Source organism: Rousettus aegyptiacus, unplaced genomic scaffold (genome assembly GCF_014176215.1).
Source record: "Rousettus aegyptiacus isolate mRouAeg1 unplaced genomic scaffold, mRouAeg1.p scaffold_m13_p_4, whole genome shotgun sequence".
Taxonomy (NCBI): domain Eukaryota; kingdom Metazoa; phylum Chordata; class Mammalia; order Chiroptera; family Pteropodidae; genus Rousettus; species Rousettus aegyptiacus.
This window is the reverse complement of record NW_023416307.1, coordinates 62,743,636-62,765,173: the sequence shown is the minus strand read 5'-3', so window position 1 is coordinate 62,765,173 and position 21,538 is coordinate 62,743,636. Positions and strand designations below refer to the sequence as shown.

Genomic DNA, 21,538 nt, shown 5'->3' with positions numbered 1-21,538 from the left:
TACTGGTGAATAAAAATATTAGCCAAGATCAACTGTAAATCGATCATTTGTGAATACTGTTAATAGATTGTAATCCTCATTGTAGGAATGCTCAGGTGTTTCAGAGCTTTTAGAGAACTGTAAAATATACTCCCAGAGCTGGAGGCGAGGATTGGGGTGGGAATGACTCAGATGGCAGTCTGATTGATAGCAAGAATTAACTTAAGTGCCTCTATATAACCACTATTATCAAAATCAGTAATTGGGGAGGACTTTGAATCTTTCACATGAATCCTTTATGCCACATATTTACATTTCACAAATAAGCTTCTCTTTCAAAAAAAATGGTTATTGCTTATTATGAACAGATATCACACATATAAACAAAGTTAATAATGATTTGTCTTTTGTTCGTCTATGTCGAAAACAATTAATTTTTTCTCTTTCTTTATAATAAAGTGTGGACTCATCCAGAAAATAATTAGTCTTGGTTGTCATGTTTCCCATCCTATGCCCAAGCTGCCTCCAGAATAGTACCTCACACTTACTCAACACACACCAAATATATTATGGATAAAAGAATGAATGAAGGAAAAATAAATGGGTGGATAGATGAATAAATGACACTATTCAACATAACATCAACTAAATGAACTAATGTTATGAAATAAACTTAAAGATGGATGCCAGAACTTCGGTTGTGGCCAAGATGGGATAGCTCACTCCTTGCTAGTCTTCCCTTATATGGCTAAAAAAAAAAAAAAAAAAAAAAAAAAAAAAAAAAAAAAAAAAAACCCTGCTGGACATAATACAATAAGCAAAAATGAAAGACTCTGAAAAGTAAATGAAGAAGGTAGACTAGGTAGAGACTGTAAAATCTGACAAAAAATATGATAATGAGGGTAATGAGTTCCTTGAGTTTTCTTTTTGTCTTTCATATGTCCTGGATGGAGCACGAGAGGTCTACAATCTACAACTGCCAACTGGCACTGATAAGAAAAAAGCCCCAATAAAAGCCTATTTCCTCTAATTAAAAGGACCAGAAAAAGGGTGACCTAGAGGTATAGAACATCACTTTAATAATACACATCCTTATTCAACCAAACACCAAGGGAAAACTGACCATTTGCCAAATCAATGGAGCTATTGTGGAGCTAAAGTTTTGATTCCATCCAACAACAGCATGATAGAGCAAGCCAGCCTCCCATTTCCTCTCACCTGATTGGTGTCATTCGGACCAAATACAAAACATACCTTCTACCCACCCCCCAGCAGCAAAGAGATGAAACGAAATGGTGCAAAGTGATGTTAGTTGGTATTCTGCTTCTCTCACCAAGATATTAGCATAGGGACATAGTATGGTGAATTGAGCTTTTGCCCTGCACCAGACCTTCACTGCACATAAGCAGTGGCTATATGGAGAAAAAAAAAAAGATTAAATAAGATCCAGGGTCTCATAAAACAAAACAAAATGCCCAGAGTCAAAATCAAAAAGCTCTCATTATTCTAAGAAGCAGTCTGCTCAACTTGTATGAGAAAAATCAATCAACAGATACCAACACCAACATAACACTGATGTTGAAATATCTGACAATGATTTAAAGAAGCCATCATAGAAATGGTTCATTAAACAATTTCAAAGGTGCTTGAAACAAATGAAAAAAATAGAAACTGCCAGAAAAAAATATGGAAGATATGAAGAACTACATGAAAATTTAAAAAATAAAAAATAACCAAAGAGCTCATTAATAAGTTCAACAACAGAATGGAAGAGAGAGAAAAAAATAATTCATAAACTCAAAAACGATAGAAATTATGCAATGTGAACAAATGAGAGATAATAAACTTAAAAAAAGGAAAAAAGAAAAGAGCCTTGGAAGGAAAGGAGAAAGACTGTAGGGCTTAAAAAGTATTCAAATTTCCTCACTTTTGTTGAGTTTAAAGCTTCTCTAAAAAAATTGTCTTAATAAAAAAAAAGATTCAAATAAATAATGGCTGATGAATTAAAACTTTGGCAAAAATACATAAATTTACAGACTCAGGAAGCTGAGCAAATCTCACACAGGATAAATCCAAATACCAAATATGTCAGTAGCCAAAGTTCTCAGAATCAAAGACAAAGAAAATATCTTGAAAGTACCAGAAAGAAATGATGCATTCTCTGTAGAGAATCAATGCTTTGAATGGATGCCAGAAGAAAATAGCGTAACATTTTCACTGCTTAAAGAAAAGAACTGTAAACACAGAATTCTATAACCAGCAAAGATGTTCTTCAAAAATTAAACTGAAATTGACCTTCTCAGATAAAAGAAATCTAAGAGAATTTAACATCAGCAGGACTATCCTAAAATAATGTCTTAAAACAGAAGTAAAATGATAAAGAAAGGAAACCACTCCTTATCACGGGTGAGGATCATATTTTTCTCTGGATTAACTAATTAATTCTAGAGAAAAAGTTATCTTAAGTAATCACTCTTGAATTCTGACACAAGAAAATGTGCCTTTCTCTTCCTCTGTTTGCTGCTGATGCCTAGTGCTATTAAAATCAGCTGTGGCCATGATGGATGATACAAAATTGGAAGTGAACAGATAGTGCCAAAAATATGGGTCCGTGATGATTTTGTTGAGGCACTGCATTAACTAGACATAAAGTCAAACTACTTTAGGACTTTTGTTACACGAAATTTTATATAGTCTTTAAATTTTGTATCTCCTATGGTACCTTGGGCCACAAGTTAAAAAAAAAAAACTAAACTAAAATTAAAAAATAAATAATAAGAATAATTGCACAAACAAATGCCATCATCAGCCACCAACGAAGAAAAAGAGAAAACTGATTTGGATAGTCCATCAAGAAACATGGAATGTCAATAAAGAAGAGGAGAGATTCAGGTAACAAGAGATGATTCAACATAGGCAATCAGCAAAGGAAATACTGAAATGGCACAAAAAAATGTCTACTGAACGGGAGTAGGCCTAAAGAGCAAGAGTCTCACTAAGAAAAATAGAAAACTGGGGACAATAGATAGTAAATGATGCTGATGGGCATTAAATAGGCATATTGAAGTATTTGGGAAAATATTAATCATAGTTGCATTGTGAACTGGCATATGAAAAATAAGGTAGCCATTAATTTTATAAAAATTAACTCGTAAAAATTATAGTTGTTATGAATGTTATTGTGTAGTCAAAATAATATGAAAGCTGACAATCAACAACCAAAAATTCTAATGTTACTGTAACTAAAAAACGAGGGAGGACAAGTGAAATGGTTAGTGGCGTAGCACAGAGTCAATGACTACATATATTGATGAGATTCACAACATAATAATTATAAATCCTATAGATTGCTATGTAGAAAAATAATAGAAATAACATGAAAAATTGAGGATTTTAAAAAATTACCAGGTATATTTCTGCCTTAAGACCTTTTCGTTTGTTGCCCAGAAACCTCTGCATTTAGATATCTTGACTAATTTACTAACTTCCCAAAGATAATAATAATCACTCCTCATAGAAGCCTTCTCTGGACAATCTGTCTAATATTTTACCCCTCCAAATGTTTCTATTTTCTTCCCCAATCCATTATTTTTTTCTGAGCATTTACCACCATTCAATGATTATTATATTATGTAATTATTATTTATGTATTTGTTGTCATCTTCTTCACAAGAATGTACACTCCATATTGGAAAGAACTTTTATGTACTTGTTCACTGCTAATTTCTAGCACTTAGAACAATGTATTGCACATAGTAGGCCTTCATTAGCCATTTGGTGAGTAAACAAATAAATTTATGTTGAATGTCATTACCTCTGAGGAGCAACATGAGAGCTGTGAAGCGGTAGCACAGAGTCCTGCTGGGTTTTCCTCTTTTTCCTTATAAGCCTTGTACTATAACTTTTTTTAAAAAAAGTGAGTATGCACTCACTGTAATTGAAAAAATATATATTTTTTTTTATAAAAATATGATCTAAGTTAAATCAAAGAAGCAAACTTTCTAAAACGATATTGAGTCAGAAAAATATTTAGCCAGTTCCTTGCAGGTTTTTGGAGATGTAACAATTTAATCTATTTTAATATCTAATTTGGATAAAAACTAAATAATAAGGAGGTTGGAAAGATTAGCTATTGGACCAGCTACAGAAGACAAGACTGAATGCTTCGCAAAAGAATTACTGGCCAACAGAAAACCAGAGAAAAAGATGTGGTTATCTTTTAATTCTAAAATCAGGCCTGAAAAATAAAATTGTTTTAATTCTTTTTTTCTTATAACAAAAAGAAATATATTTCATTGTATAACATTTAGAAAATAGGAATCGATGAAAAAAAAAACAAATTTGAAATTACCCATAATCTTACTGTTCAGGAATACTTTTAACATATCTATGAACCTTCTTTCAGGTCTATTTCTGTATATGGGTGAGTGCGTGTGTTTGTGTGTTTGTGTGTGCTTGTGTATGTGTATAAATCCCCTCTTATTTTCAAATTACAACTTGTGATACAAACACATTCAAACACCAAAGTTGGAACACCTTCTTTCTTTATCCTAGAAAAATGGTCAGCATTTGTACTCTAATGATTTCCTAGCCACTATTGACTAAGAGTAGATTAGAGCCATTGACCTTGAGGTTGAAGTTTTTATGTTGCCTGTTACTAATCTCCTGAGATCGCTTGTCCCCAGACAATGTTTCTTTTGGGCATGTTTCTGTGTAAGTCCTTTCTCATAATAACTCACTAAGAATCTATCAGTCTGAGAATGTTGAAAATTGACCCTTGAAAAACCATATCATGCTTCTCAAAGTACACTTTGAACTTTGATTTTCTTGTAGAAGTTTCATGGTTGGTATAAACTGTTCTACTAAGAAAATTTCCCTTGATAAAGAAGAACAGTTCAGATAACAGTTTTTCCAGATAACAGTGTGGGTTCCAAACACATAAGGAGTTCATCAAACAAAGCTCTCCAAAATATAAATCTATTTCTTCCATTTCTTCCATTTCTTTATTTATTCTGTTTTAATAAATGATCAGTAACTATTTTCTTTCTTTCTTTATTTTTTTTTGTTTTCTTCCCTCTCTCATAGACTTGCATAAAAGACATGATCCCATCATAACATAGACAGTCACTCACTTCCAAGTTCATGAATAGAGAAAACAAAAAACACATAGAATTTTTGTTAAATTTATCCTTTTTCTGCATCCAGTCATCACAGGTAAATAAAATAGTTACTAAACTAAAGCCAGGTAAAAGAGAAATTTCCTGTGACATAACTGAGATTTAAATACCAGAGAGAATTGGCCTCAGAATAACATTAAACTATTGTTACATATAAGATTTTTACAATATGAATGCTATATTTATGTAGCAAAGTAAATTATTTTACTGCTGCAGAAAATTATGCACTTGGTTTGGTGTCATTTCAGCACAACCCTTAGTACACATTAATATATAAAATTTTGAGTATCAATTGAATTCTTTACTTACAATTAAATTTGTTTAAACAACTACTAAAAAAAAATAATAATCCTCTAATTCCTTAAAGTATCTACAACCTAAAATCCAGTTAAACGGAAAACTTGTTATTTGCTAAAAAATGCTCAATGCCAGCATTTTTGTTGTCCAAATTATTGGCATTTATCTGTTGCAATGACAGTTTTTTCTTCTGTGAATTTCTAATTGAATATAGAATGCGTATGTTTGAATTGGACTAGAAATTTAATCTTAATAAAAGGGAGTGAAACCAACTTCTGTTCTTCTGAGATACTATTTCTTAGCGTAAATTAAATATAAATGTATATATGTTCACTTGCAATCGTTAAATGACAGAAAAAAGAATCCTTCCTACTTCTCCTAAAATGCATGTCATAAAGAAAAAAAAAATCAGAAATAAAAGTTCCATCTTGAGAGAAATAGATCTTTATAGCCCATACTACAATGCCTGAGAAACTATGTAGTGGAGGTAAGATAGGCATGAAAAGATAACCAGAATGAATGATTTCAAGACCTCAAGCCATTAGTGCATAGCTGTCCATAGGAGATGGTACCCCAGAATTCATGTCAGGAACAATAAAAATATCATGTGGAAATTGGTTTTAAGGTCTTCCACAGGCTCTGCGGTGGCACGCAGAGCAACAAGGAAGTGAATCTGAAAGCCCGCTACTCCTACAGGGAAGAGAGTTGCACATTCTGTTTGGGAAGAGATTCTGAATCATGAAGATTGCTGTAGCTGAAAATCCTGCTGGCTGAAGAAAAGAGAGAAGCAGTTCACAAAATGCATACAGTTCTGTGTCATAAGAAACTTCTATGTGAACTGGAGAGGATCCTTACTATTTGGGAACCCTGTGGTGCTCACTTTTCCAATAATTATTCTGTGACTAGATCACCTTGTTAAACCTCATCAAATTCAGAGATGAATAATAAAAATAAAAATAAACTGGAAACCTTTAGAAAATACAATAAGGAAAAAAAAAACAGGAAAAATATACCGCAGAGGGAGAAAAATATTACTAAAGAATATAATGTTTCCATGAATTTGAATAATTTAACAAATCAAAAAAAAAGGCACAGGAGAGGTACAATAACCCAGAGTAGCTAGCAATGATGAGACAGGAGGACATAATATATGAGCTAACAGGCCTCGGTAGACAAAAAAGAAAAATTACAACATTTTTGTAGACATAGATGAAACCATAGAATTAAAAAGAGTAAGCAAAATAAAAATGTAAAGGTTTATAAAGAAAATGTGAGACCTGGAAGACAGTCACAGGAGATACTGCATGAATATAATTAACTTCATACTGCATGAATATAATTAACTTCAAAGAGAAAATCGAACTTCAAAAAGAAAAATACATTTAAAGATATAAATTTGGAAGTTTTCTAGAAATAAAAGAAGTTTTTCAAACTCAGAATTTACAAGCTGAAAGAGTATATCATGACTCAGAAAAGATTATTTTATGTAGAATGATGGGCACCAATATGAATCCTAGTAAAATTACTGGACCTCAAAGATAATAAAAAATAAAGAATCCTTGAGCATCCATGCAAAAAAGAAGAAGAAGAAGAAGAAGAAGAAGAAGAAGAAGACGAAGAAGAAGAAGAAGAAGAAGAAGAAGAAGAAGAAGAAGAAGAAGCAGAAGCAGAAGCAGGAGGAGGAGTTGGAGGAGGAGGAGGAGGAGGAGGAGGAGGAGGAGGAGGAGGAGAAGGAGAAGAAGAAGAAAGAAAAAAGATTGTCCTTAAATAAACTGTCAGCAACATTATTCAACACCAGGAATCAGTCTCAAAGAATAAAAGAAATAACATCAAGATAAGAATGTTATATGTAGCAAACTGTTGGACTCTTGGGCCAACAGTGCTCCTAGGCCAACCACAGTGTTTGGAAAATTGTAAATGAATGAATCATTAAATGTAGCATAGTGTTAGCATATGAGTTTGAGTCTCCATCGCATGGGTCCCCAACTCCTGGGTCACAGACCACTACCAGTACCAACTCATGGCCTGTTAGGAACCAGGCCATACAGCAGGAGGTGAGTGAGTAAAGCTTCATTTGTATTTGCAGCTGCTCTTCAACACTAGCATCACCTCAGATCATCGGGCATTATATTCTCATAGGAGCACCAGTCCCTTGGAGCCAATAAGGTTGGTGACTGCCAGGTCTATTGGACAATTGTGAGAAGGGTCTGGTAAATGTAGAAATATATGAGTAGACCCTGGGAGGAAAAAGGTCACATTTGTGAATCATGATAAGTGAGATAAATATGTAAGCCAGGAAGAAGGTAAAAAGTTCAAGGAAAAATAACAACTTTTAAGAACAATATCTCTTCAGAACTAAACTCCATTAGAATAAATATAGAAACTAGTATGATAATACTATTTGTCAAGCCCTTTACATGAATCAAATCATTTAATTCTCACAAGCCTGTGTAAGTAGACATTATCAGTAGTATTAATATATCCTTTTTATAGACTAGAACCACAAATTTTTTAAGTAACGTGCCCAGAGTCACACAGTATTTGAACCAGAGTCTAGATCCACACATGTTCTTCTTCCAGTTAGAGAAGAAGGGGGACCTTCAGAAGAACAGATTGGAGGAAAAGAGAATTTTTCAAGACAATTACATTGACACCATGCCAGACACTATAGAGAGGTCAAATGGTACATGGTAATGAGGTGGGCTTTTGTGACATTTGAGAAAACAATCTCATCAAATATTCAAGGCATGGATCCCCAACTCATGACTAGGGGAAAAAGAATAAGTATAGGCAAGAAAAATGACACAGTCAGTGTAGATAAATATTTAGGTGTGTTTGATAGGGAAGAGAAGACATGGGTATCTTCTAAAACATTCTAGACTTTTTGTCTTTATAAGGGAAGTCTAAACTTGAGACCATTATTTTTGCCTAGTTCAAGAACCACATCTAGTAATATACATATATGAGGTATTTAAATTTTATCTCCCTGTATTAAATATTGATATATTGACTTGTAGACCACACAGCATACAGGAGAAAACTGTGAAATAAGTAATTGGAGCATATGCCACAAAGAGTTTTAGACGATGTCAATAACTCTCTGCTTTTACCTAAAATTGTCTTGCTATTAGGTGAACCTATTAAAAGATCTATTTTTCACCCTTCTTTAAATCATTGGTGATTTTGTTCTTGTTGGTGTTATAATTCGTTATATTGTTTGCATAGAATAGTAATCTCAGTAACTAAGTAGTTTAAAAAAAAAACTACTTTCGACAAATAGCATATTCAAGTAACAAGCTGCAGAACAGTTAACAGTGTGTTTTTACATAAATAAGAAAAGGAGTTTTGAACTCTGTCACCTCTTCTTTGGTTACCTATTGATATTGCCCGGTAACAGTGTTTCCCAAACTGAGTCAAATAAAGCAGATCTACATATGTTGCAGGTTTTAAAATTATAAATTTATACTGCAGAGCAGACTCCTTGAGGCTCGAGGTCACATATTAATAACGATGACACACTTAGTGTGTTTGGCTACATCTCTCCAATAGTACAAAGGCAGCTTCTTTTTTAAAATATTCAGTGAACCGTTGCAGCATTTTTCACATTAGTTTCAAGGTGATTTCTCTCTTTCCTTTGATGGAGATGGCTAGCTACCTATTCCTAGCCTTCTCTCCTTTTTTAAACCTCTTATAACATCTGGGAGTTGAAGGAAAGATTTCGTGTTTGTGCTGTAATAAAATAGATTGTCACTACTCAGAAGCAGTTTTTACACACACACACACACGCACACACGGCATTATGTATAAAATGTGTCCATTCTATAGTTGACAAGAGACAGATATGTGTGAGCATACACAAACAAGACTGTATTACTCATGCTAGAACTGTAAGATATATGGATCCTTGCAGAATTGAGCTATAAGCAAAGATCTCATGCCATAGAAACTGGTAGCAAAGGTCCTAAATGGAAAAGAAAATCCCATATTTATTTTAGCCTCTGTATAGTGTGGCCTTCACCCACGCAGTCCACTATAAATACATATATATTTCTTGCTTCGAGTTTTCTATAAGAACTAAAATAGCTAACTAGAATTTCTGGACAGTCAGAATCCAGTCTTAAGCATCTCTCTCTCTCTCTCTCTCTCTCTCTCTCTCTCTCTCTCTCTCTCTCTCTCTCTCTCTCTCTCTCAATTTTTTTTAATTCCCACAGTCTGGCACAGAATATGTACTCAATAAACAAATGAAAGCTAGATGGTTCTCAACTTCCTCTGCTACGATATATGCACTTAGTGTTAATTTTCTTTTAATCGAACCAAAAGTAATATCTCTTTTGGTCACAATTGACCTAGTCTTCAGAGAAGCTCCAAACACCACGTTTATATATATATATATATATATATATATATATATATATATATATATATATATATATATATATTTGTAAATTGCTTTCCATTAGTATCTTTAAGCTTTATAAATATAGAATCTACTTCCTTTATCTAGCTACCAACCAGCTGTTATCATTGTCTACTCCACTCTGTATTTCCTCCCCAAAATGTACAGAATTAAAGCATCTCTATGTCCCTCTCATCCTTAAGTAACTGCTATTAGTTCCTACAAGACTCTCTCCTCTGTCTCCCAGGCAGAGTGTAATTAACATCTGGTTATTTGCGATATGGTCATTCTCTCACCCTTACAGGGTTCATTAGGATTGCTGCAGTACTGCTTAGATAGATGGATTTAAGCCTAAAGAAAAAGAATTTAATGTGGGCCTAACAGTACCAGCATCTTCCCGTCAATTATACATATCATAAAATCACCACAGCTTTTGAAGATTGACAGCAATGTCAGCCAAGCAGAAAATAAAAAATTCTCTACTTTTTTTGTAGTGATTGATTTATTGGTTGGTGTTCTACATAGTTCTTTTCCAAGCAGTCCTAAAGTCTAAGATTGAAACTACATTATAAAATGCTAATATTATTACACATTTGTACATCATATAATTTTTTAATGTATTACTTTATATAAACTTGGTATCATACAGAATAATATTATTGAATTTTTTCCTTTTATAGAAAATTTAGAATAGCTGTTGTTGGAGGCAATTGATTATTTTGGAAAAGAAAATAAATGTCTAAGGTTGATTAATCACCAATTAAGAACTAAATATGAAAGATAGATGGCTTTAATGGCAGCATATAAAGAGACCCTAATTTTTTCCAGCTAGAGAGCTTTCTATGCTTCAACACATTTGCTGCTTCTAGCTCATCCACTTCAATTAACAAGATGTCGTTGATGTAATGGATACATGGAATGTGATGTTCTCATAGTCCTATTAAGCCTCAGACTACAGCTACCTCCCAGTTACTTCAGACTCTGTAGGATAAGAGCCCAGCAGGCAAGAATCAGGAATCAATGTTTTCAGATTTAATTGACCTTAATTATAAGGAGGAATTGGGACTGCTGTTATACATATGGGACAGTGATTAAAATGTTCAGTACCAAGTGATCTTGCACAAATTACTTAACCTCTATGACTTAATTTTCTCACCTGTAAAATGGAGATAGTAATAGTGGTAATGACAAAGGTTATTATGAGAATTAAATATATTAATACATGCAAAGAGTTTAGAGTAATTTTTGATACATAATATTATATATATATATATATGTGCTGTATAATATTAGCTATTTTTGTAGTTTCTATGACTTGTACCCAAATTTCATTGCTCAAAAATTTTAAAAGAATATTGTACTTTTATTTCATTAGTACCTTGTCACATTTTTGAAAATCTTTATTATTCTTATTTTACATTTTGTTGGCATAGAATTTATTTTTACCTTATGGATCTGTGCAACTAAAACATGACTTTCAGATACAATTAATTAATTGCTAGGCACTGCTACACAATTCATTTGAGTAGTACTACATTAATTGTGGATAGTGGTCATATTGTCATTTGGTTAGCTAAACCTATCTAAGCATTGTTAACAGAGAACACAAGGGCCAGAAAGGTTATTTCCTAAATTTTCTCATTAAGAACCCCAAAATACAAAGTATACCTTGACCTTGCTAATCATGGTGAGAATTTTCTGCCTTGTGATTATGCAATTCTTCATATGTTATCTTTTTGAAATTATGTCTGGTAGTTTATAATATTGATAGCCTAAATATTAAGCAAACACTGTTCCTAGATCAGTAGATCTCAAATGGGAAATCCAGAATGTACAATAATCCTAAGCAAATTTTGTTAAGCTATAATATCTCTTCCCCAGCCTCACCACATTTTAAATAATAATCATTCTCACACTAGGACAGGTGAGAATGGTGGATATGGGTGATTAAAAAATTCCCCGGGTAATTCTAACAATTCCTCATTGCCAGCACCCACTCCTCACTCTTCCAATGAAAAACTCTGGTCCAGACCCTTTTTTCCATTCTGTCTTTAATTCTTTTCTCAGGAAAGTTATTCACACTCTTTAAAGCTACTATCTCTGTATAGTTCATTATTCATATTTCTTGAGAGTTTTCTTTCCACAACAGAGGCAATATGATTTTCTTATTATTATATTTCAATTCTGGCTATTTCTTAAGACCTTGACTCTGAACTTTCCATTTTATTATCCCTAGATATTATCCATTTCTTGACAAACAAAAAAAAATTACTTACTTTTTCTAATCTTTGATAGAATTTTTTTCAAAAAGCATTAAAATATATAGATAGCTGACCATTGGTCTGTCATTTTTATGTATTCCTTGAAAACAGAGCTCTGCTTTATTTAATCATGTGATTTCTGAATCTACTCTGATGCCTAAAACTTAACAAAAGCTTACTGTATATTTTTTTACATTTTCCTTTGTGGAGTCAACATAATAAGGTGCGGTAATTTTTCACCTTTTCTGTGTATAAGAATCACCAGAGGAATTTGTTTTAAAAGTAAATTTCTAGCCTCTTCCAGAGAGAATTTTACTGAATGGATTAGAGAAGGAATTAAGCGATCTTTTTCAATAGCAATCCCAGGTGATTCTAATAATGATGGCCATTAATCGAGAGTCTAGTCCATAGCTTTGCAGGTCTAGAAACTTGTCAGTAAACCCAAAAGTGATCAGGGTCAAAGAAACTATTTCACAATAAACTTGACCACAAGGATGATAAATTAAGTTAAAATGAAAAATAGATCTATAGAAAGACTAATTAATTAGTCAAGTTAATTTTCTCTTAAAGAGAAGCTAACATGAAATATTATAAAATTGCAACCAGAAAATCACTTCATAAGCCAGGCCAATTATGTGGGTGTAGTTCTAATAAATGAACTTGCTTTATAAATAAGAAAGTGATATCATACAATATAGCTTTAATTATTTTTATAAATTTCCTTTAAGCAATGAAATGTAAAGTGTAAAATTCCTTTAAGCAAAAAATTCTAATTTTGCTACAGGATTTGGTAGTTTGTTTCTATTGGATTGAAATATTTGGAAGGAGTATTATGCATTTTCACTTGGCAGATGAAGGCATGTCATGTGCCCATGCACACACATAATGAAAACTCATGCCAAAATTTAGTAAAGATGAAACACTATGCCTTTACACATTGCAGGGGAGATTCAGAAGTACATAAAAGAGACTGTCCTACCACCATCACTATCAGGGGCTCAATGAGAAATTTTAGGCAAATATTTACTGACAGCTGATGAAAAAAGTATCAAGTTTCTGCCTATAAACAAAATAAGAAACTTCCAGGAGAACTATGACCAAAAGCGGCAGAATATATTCAGGAAGAGAAAAAAGAACTGATTTGGATAAGAAGGAAAATCAAGTAAAAATCTAGGGAGAGGCCCAAAGAAGGCAGTTTCATTTCCAAGAAGGGTCACATAAATAAGCTTCTAGAAAACACCTGTTTGCTTTCTTTTTTTCTCCCCAACAGCAGTTTAAAATAAATATATGAAGCCCGAAGTGCTAATATCTAAATTTCTGCTTATTAATACTTAAATGGTTGCCTTATCATGAGTAATATATGATAGAGAAATCTTTGTGATATCTACTTTATATTTCAATTTTCTGAAGATAAGGGCAAACAGCAATTTCACATTATAGAATCACAACCACTGAGAAAAAGTATATGTGCAGTAGTTTTTTGTAACATGTCTTTATAACATCAGAGACTGAAATATTAGATTTGGAGATGGAGAAAAGAAAACATTAAATGAGAAGACATTTCATTTGGATAAAAGCTACTTATGCAAATAAACAAGAATATTTAAAATGTCATCCTGGTAGATTTTAACATTCAGGATAAATTATGTATTTTAAAAATACTTAATAACTGGAGGATCTGCCGCTTAAAAAATTGAGAGATTTATATATACTTATTTTTATTTCTCTGTCATTAATTTACTGAAGGACCTTAGTAGCAAGTCATTTAACTGCTCCAAAACTGTTTCTTCCATATTTTGAAAAATAAATAAATTCTACAAATCTGAGACCTGAATTAAGCAAATAGTATATGGTAGATTAGATATGGTTACAGAATCTTTTATTCCTCTTATTGATGGGTCGAGCCAACTTCCTTTCCAGATGAATGTTAGCTAGTTTTAGGAATTACTTAGTGAGGAAGTCTAAGCTAGCCATGAGGTCACATAGAGAGAGAAAGAGAACCAGCCAACTCCTACATGTTTTAGCCATCCCAGGCCATACACCAGATACATAAATGAAGAAAACTTCCGATGACTCCAGTGCCAGCTACAATATGACTGCAATCGCATTAGAGATCCCAAGGAAGAACTGTCCAGCTGACAGTCATTCAAGATATGAGAAATAATAACATATTGTTTTAAGCCATTTAATTTTAGAGTGGTCTATTACATAGCAATAGATAACTGGAAAAGTGTAAATCTTTGCAGAACTCAGGTTTCCTATAGCAGGTTTCTCCCCTAGGTTCTGTAGAACTCTAAGATATTGTGAGATTTTGCTAGGGGTTCTGCAATAAACAGGCATAAATTTTGGGCTTTGAAAACTATGCAATGCTTGTGCTCACAGTGATGGATGGAGACCAAGAAGTTCTACTATGAATTTCATTATTGGCCCCATATAGAAGCAAACAGTAGAACTCTTTATTGGAATGATTCTAGTCTCCATTCTTGGCATGACAGACTGTTGACAATTAGTGTTTTCTAAATTGCAAGAAGGAAATGATGTTAAGTTGATGACAATAACCTCTCCTTCCCAAGTTACATTCCTCAATTTCCTATTACATGTTACCTACTGACTTATGGGCACAAACAAGCTCTGTTAGGGTAATGGGATTCAAAAGAAAATTTTATTGTAAAAAAGGAATTACAATGCACTCAGCTGCACTTGCCTCTTTTCTGTTATTGAACATGTTGCAATACATGGATTAATGATAATGATATAACTTGAATTTTTTTTTGCAGTTTTCCCATTTAGTTATTTTTATGCTCTTCTATTTTATATTTAATTAATATTTTCTGCTTTATAAACAGTCTGAAGATCCGATGTGGTGATCTTTGAAAAGGAGGTGTAAAGAGGAAAAAGCATTTTAGACTTTCTCTAACATAATTCTAATAAGCCTCATGATGAAGAAATTGAAAAGTCTGATCACGAACTGTAGAATAAGTCAACTTATCGATAACATGTCACACGATGTTGGAAAAGTTTTGTGTAATAAGCTGAAAACCAATAGCTTCTCTAAATAGGTTGAATTGTCAACAGATTTTGTCAGTAAATGTCACATTTTAGCATTTATGAAGTTTAAAAATAACAGTGAAACCTATTTTTTTTTTTCTGTTTCAAAAGAGCTGTCCCCAAAAAGCAAAAGCAAAAGTCAAAATATTTTTCTCTTTATTTTTGGAAACAGTTTGTGTCTTAGAAGAACTGCCTTGGTATCTGTACTGATGATACTCCATTAGAGGTTTTCTTTTCTAGGAAAAAAGAAAATTCTAAATGTGATTATAATATACTACTTTTTTTGTACCAGAAAGGTGCTTAGTATCAAGTATTCTTGGAGATGGAATGACAAGAGTCTGGATGATAGTTGAATGGGATGAAAGGTTAAAGAAGTACACATTAGTAGTTGATAAATGATCATAAGGATGGGGAGCATGGCATAGGGAATGCAGTTAGTATTAATGTATTGGCTAGATGGAAAGACAGAGGAGAGAAAGAGTAATTAGTTAGGGAAAGGGGGGCGGTCATTTTATAAACTATATAAATGTCTAACCAATGTACTGTATAGTTGAAACTAATAACATACAATTTTAAAAAATGGTCAGTTTTAGTAAACAAAAACTGTTTCACTTAAAAATATTTTGGAAAACTGAGAAAGGACATCTCAACAGGGTGTTTAAACCAAAAGGAGAATTGCCAGAGTGCTGTCCAGAAATTAGTCAGCTGGGTTTTGCTGAAATGCGTTGAAGATGAAAAGTGGCAGTGAAACACTGGTCTAGAGAACGTGGCAGACACTTTTCATCATATGGCCCATTTGTATATGTCTCTGCAAGGTCGTGGAGAAAAGTTTTTGTCTTCAAGTGACACAGGGGATATATCATGTCGCAGAAATTGTGACGTGTTTCCTTTGTTATTTGTGCCTAAGAGTAAGGAAAGAGATTAACAAGCCCCAAATCCTATTAAAAACCCTTGAAAGTGTGGCGGAACCCTACTGAATGGTCTTTAGGTATGACTGGATGAAAGAAACTTTCTCTGAATATTCTTCTCACCCTGAGAACATGAATTTGAGAGACAAGGAAGAACTTTGTGAGCTACATCTAATCATATACTGAAGAGAAAATTAGTTTATCTCTTCTAGACAAGCTCTGGATTTCTGGAAAACAAACAAAGAAACAAGCAAAACAGCCCACCATTATAACAACAAACATTTACTGTTCTTTTCAATTTCTTACATGTTTGTTTAAGCTTTTTCTCGTTGATAAGGCATGAAAATCACTAGTAGAAATTGTCCTATTTTAGCTGAAAATGTAATGTGTGTTCTTATATTAGTTTCTATCATAAACTGAATATTTGTTCAACAAAAACACAAAACAAATCAAAGGAAAAAAAGCATAGGGTTTACATTAAAGAGGTAAAATTTTATTTTTAAATTTATTTTTAAATATTATGCTTTTATGATACATTGATACATGCAATCAAGTAATTGACTCATGTATAGTTTTGATATTTTTAAGCTATATCTTAGTCTTATCGCATCACTTATTAGAAAATATATTTTCTAAATGTATAAAATTTGTGTCATATGTTGTATTTTTATTCATAGTGCTTTGCTTTGTGGCTTTAATTTTATTATGCCATATGGTTAATAGATATTTATATTGCAAATAGGATTAATTAGGTCAGCTTGCCGCCTGTTTTTAAACTAAATCTACCAAGCCGAAATTTAGAAGACATAAATATGTTTTGGCTTGAGCCTGTTGTTTTACAGAAATCAGCTATGTGTACCTTATGACTGTTTTAATCTTGTAAAGTAGGAGGAAAATGATTAATTTTGTAGAAAGTAAGATAAATAACTACTTTTTTCTCTTTAAACAAAGAGAAAAAGTTTTTTGCAATTTTAAACAAAGAAAAACCATTCTTTGTTTTTTCTTTACCCTCTACATTATCTCATTAGCAGCTCACCTAGAAGAAATATGCAATGAATTGTGCTGGCTGGAAAATTACTGCTTGGCTATCGCCCACAGGAACATAGGCTATCACCCATGGGAACATAACATTCTAACAATAAGCTTTCTGCTTTTGTATCCCCCACATGCACAACGAACTTGTGGGTTGACAGTAAAAAGCAGAAAAATAGACTTGTGTGTTCAAACAGAATGGAGAATGGGGTTTAGGACTTAAAAACCCTGGACCTCTGCATTTCGGAGCTGCTTACTTTGGGGTCTGTGTATCCCTGGCAGACCCAGCTGGCTGAATAAAGAGTGTGTTTCCTATAACTCACTGATTTCTGGTGGTCCATGTGTCTATCAGGGACTGGCAGCTACCACAGAATCTTTTAGGTTAATGTGGACAAGGTGTTTTTAAAAATCAAGTAGAACTTTCATTAAAGGGAAAAAAGATTGAAGTTTCCTTTACCTGCAATATCGATTTGTATTACCATTTATCATCTTTGTGGAGAGGGAAAACCATACAAAAGGAAAAGGTTAATAAGTGGGTTTTAATTAGTATAGCCACATTAAAAATGCTGTTTTTATTTAATAGAGCACTGGCATGTATGATTGGATTATTAGGTCTACAACTTACTGATCGTGCAAATGTATTATGAGATAAATAATAGATTTGTATGGGACTTCGCTGAGACCTGAAAATTATTTTGAGTGTTTTTCTAGGGTAAAAGGTTAAGAAAGACTGCCTTAGAGTGATGACCATGGTATAGTTTTATAATGTAAGTTAAGGTATAGTACTATGTCATTCCCTGGTGCCAAACAAATTTAACACTGAAACTTGATGAACTCCTCCAAAATGGTTGCTATTGCAATTTACTCAGCTCACATAAAGCCAATGTCACCTCGAGAACATTCAAACCTGTAAAGAATTTGTAAAAATTTATTTGAGCCAAAGAGAGTATATACCTGAAAGCAAAATCTCAACTGACTGAGAAAAATGCTTCCTAGAATGGCAATTTGCAGCTTTTTTAATGCATTTGGTATTAAGGAGGGACCATAAGGAAGATATATAAACATGGAAGGAAGCAAGGCAGGGATGGAATTACAGGATAATTAATAAGATTATGTGTGCTCTTGAGGGTAGTTATGTTCTGAAAAGAGGCATTTCAAAGATGTGTTAACCTAGATGCACAGAAATAATGGACAGAGCTTACTTAAGGCAAAGATAAACCTTTTACTAAAGAAGTATATGCTCAGGGTGTGACTACCCACCATGACCTGCCTAGTTAGGAATTTATGGTCAGATCATTTTGTGAGGTTACTTTCCATAGAACTCCTTTTTTGTCTACATGAGAAATACAAGAGAGATATTATGGTGAGTTTATGACAATAACAACAACAACAACAAAAAACCAACTCTGCTGAGCTGAATAGTTAACATGGTATTCTGCAATTTGTGTTTTACCAAGAGGACATGTACACATCCATATTTATATATTCATGAAATATTCTTAGAAAGATACCCAGTTCAATGTTTGCCAAAGCAAAAGAGTCTGGGGGCTTGTGACCTAAAAAATCAACTTTTCATATTTGTATCTCCACTGTTTGAGGTGTTTTTCATGAGTGTATATTTTTCCCCACCAAATCTAGTTCATAAGAATAAGTCCTTTTGGTTAATGATTAAACATCTAGGCCCCCACTTTTAGCTTAAGATGAAGGCAGACATCACTGTAACCAGGTGGGATCAAGGGTGAACAAGGAATTCCTGGATGAGGGGTTAAGGAAGAAAGGAATTGAGTGCAATAGAGAAGAAAATTTAGGAGATAGAAGAATACTATAGGTTGTACGATATGTCCTCTCCCACTTAATCCCTTCCAATTCTCAGGAAACTATTCTGAATGTGACTGGATTTCTTATAAAACCTAAAAAAGGTTTTACATGGGATCATGAGATAAAGGAACTTGAGAAAATGTAGGAGAAAAATAGCTGTTTTCTTGTTTGTTTGAATTAAATAATAAAGATTCATATCTATAGAGACACAAAAGCCGGAAGGAAGTAGGGAAGCAAGGAAGAAAGGAATAAAAGAAGGAAGGGTGGGAGGGAAGGAAGATTGGAAAGAAAAACATTAAGTAATTTGAAAGAAACCCAGAGCCAGGTTGTCAGCGCGAGCCAATGGAGAAGGGAAGGTTGGATGGTGAGAAGCCCAGTTGAAAGAATGCACAAGAGGCAATCATGAGAATGAAACAGCAGGCACCAACTTTATTGTGTAGAGCGCAGTCCTATTGGGGGAAGTGCAGTCTATTGCAGGGAACAGGCTTTTGCTTCTGATTTTTTCTGCCCCCTTTCTTGTGCTCTCCTTCTGCTCTCTAGAGGACCGCATGGCTCCACAAGTAGCAGAGGACGATAGTGACATTTAACCACACATGTGTGATACAATAAGCTGAAGTATGTTTACATAGTTTAGATGTAGGCGCCCTACTACACTAATATAACATTCTAAATCTGGGGTCCTCTTCCTAGCCACAAGCCTGGATCATGGCCAGACCTGCCACCCACACACAGATCAAATCTAATAAAAATGAATATATGGTTCTGTTTTGTAGAGAAGAGAACTAGAGAGATTAGAAATCATGGGAAAAAAGTACTTGATATTTTAGGAACAGAAGAGAAAGAAAGAAATGAGTCAGCCCAAAGGCTAAAAGATCCAAATGGGAAGAAGAAGGATGTAGAGAAATAAAGATTCTGCTGACTACTTTAGAGAAACTAGTTTAGAGGAAATAGGTGCTGGGCAGTGAGAAAGATAGTGACATAGAAGAAAGGAGAAGCTTTGCCAGTTATTAGCTGAGGCTGAAGTGAGCCAGCTTTCATGGAAAGATATGATGAACAATGAAAGGAAGCAGATACAGAGCTGCTAGTAAAGTGGATCATCCATGAAATATGGGGTAGACTGGATATAAAGGAGATTCCCTGGAGAGGAATAGTAAGGAAGTATAGAGGTCCTCTTAGATTATCTGAAGTATATTTTTATTTGAAGATATAAAGTTCATAAATTTTAACTCTTCTACCTTTAAAGAGCTAAGAGGTTCTTATTTAGGCCAGGAATAAGGCGGAAAAATAAAGTGGTAAGCAGGAAAGTGAAATTGGAGATCATTATTGAAATGCAAATTAATACATAAAGTAAGAAGTTTAAATGAAGTGCTAGGGCACAGGTAAAGAGGAGTATTTTCAACACCGTTGGTAATAACTCTAAGTGAATGACAGAGCATGTGTGGGGCTAAAGAAGTTTTGTTGGCAAAGTGGAAGAGAGGAAGGTGGAAATGGAACATCCAAAGTCCCAAGACCAATGACTTGGGAGAATAAGTTTATTACTACTTTCTCTAGTGGTGGCATTAAGAGTTACCCAATCATGCTATGAGAGGAAACTCTTCTTGAGATTTGCTTGGCCCTTTACCACACCTTTACGACATACCTGTGTACAGATAGCTTTATTTTTTAATTAATTATTTATTTTTTTATTTTAATGCCTATAGCACCTGGTCTTCCTAGGTGGTCTCCCATCCAAGTACTAACCAGGCCTGACCCTGCTTAGCTTCTGAGATCAGAGGGATCAGGTACATTCAGGGTGGCATGGCCGTAAATGAGACAGCTTTGTTTTTTTCTTTCTCTGTGGACACAAAACTAGTATATAGTTAAATTGTGAGATATATTGGAATGAATAAATAAGAGAAAAACATTTTAAACCTAATAATATAAGACCACAGTGAACTGGAGAGTGTCTTCTCTGATTTCGTGTTCTGCCATTTTGTTCTTTGTCACTCAGTTTCTATATCTGTTAGCATTCAAATTTATCTGACACATACTTGTTAAGTTTCCCTGGCAATCACCTTCTCTGAAGGACCATGCCAGATCCTACAATCTTCCCCAAATCTTGCTTTTTCTCAGTCATAATTAAATGATAATTTTAAGACTCCACATGATCCCAGATAAGAAGATGTGTGTAATAAAATGAATGTTTTTTGCTTCTGATATCTGAACTTCCTGCTGGACTGCTTATAAATTAATCTAACTTAAGAAGAAAAGAGTATCTTTTTGTAGATGAATTGATAAAATATAGTAATCTAGAACAAAAGAAGTTTTTGATGATAATCACACCTTTCCTGCTTGTTTCTGAAGTTAAAATTTCATGAAGAAAAAAAAATTTTTTGATAGGAGACATATAATCTCCATATGAGTGGCCTAGATCTCACTTTTTGTTGTATGACTCAGTGATTCTGGGTTTTTCTGAAGAATATTGGAGCAAGTCTCAGTGTTCATGGGGACCCCGCACATGTAACTTACTTAAATTTTCATCGCTCAGTTGCACATTATATGACCAGAGGTCACATGATACTGTAAGAACTGTGTAATTGCCTTTTGATAATGGTGTAAGTTTAGTAAACATTGGTAAGACCC

At 33.6% G+C, this 21,538-nt stretch overlaps 1 pseudogene; it reads right to left on the bottom strand.

The window, feature by feature from the left end:
- Window positions 1-20,607: 20,607 nt before the first annotated feature.
- On the bottom strand, window positions 20,608-20,725 carry LOC118602366 (annotated as a pseudogene).
- Window positions 20,726-21,538: the final 813 nt, after the last annotated feature.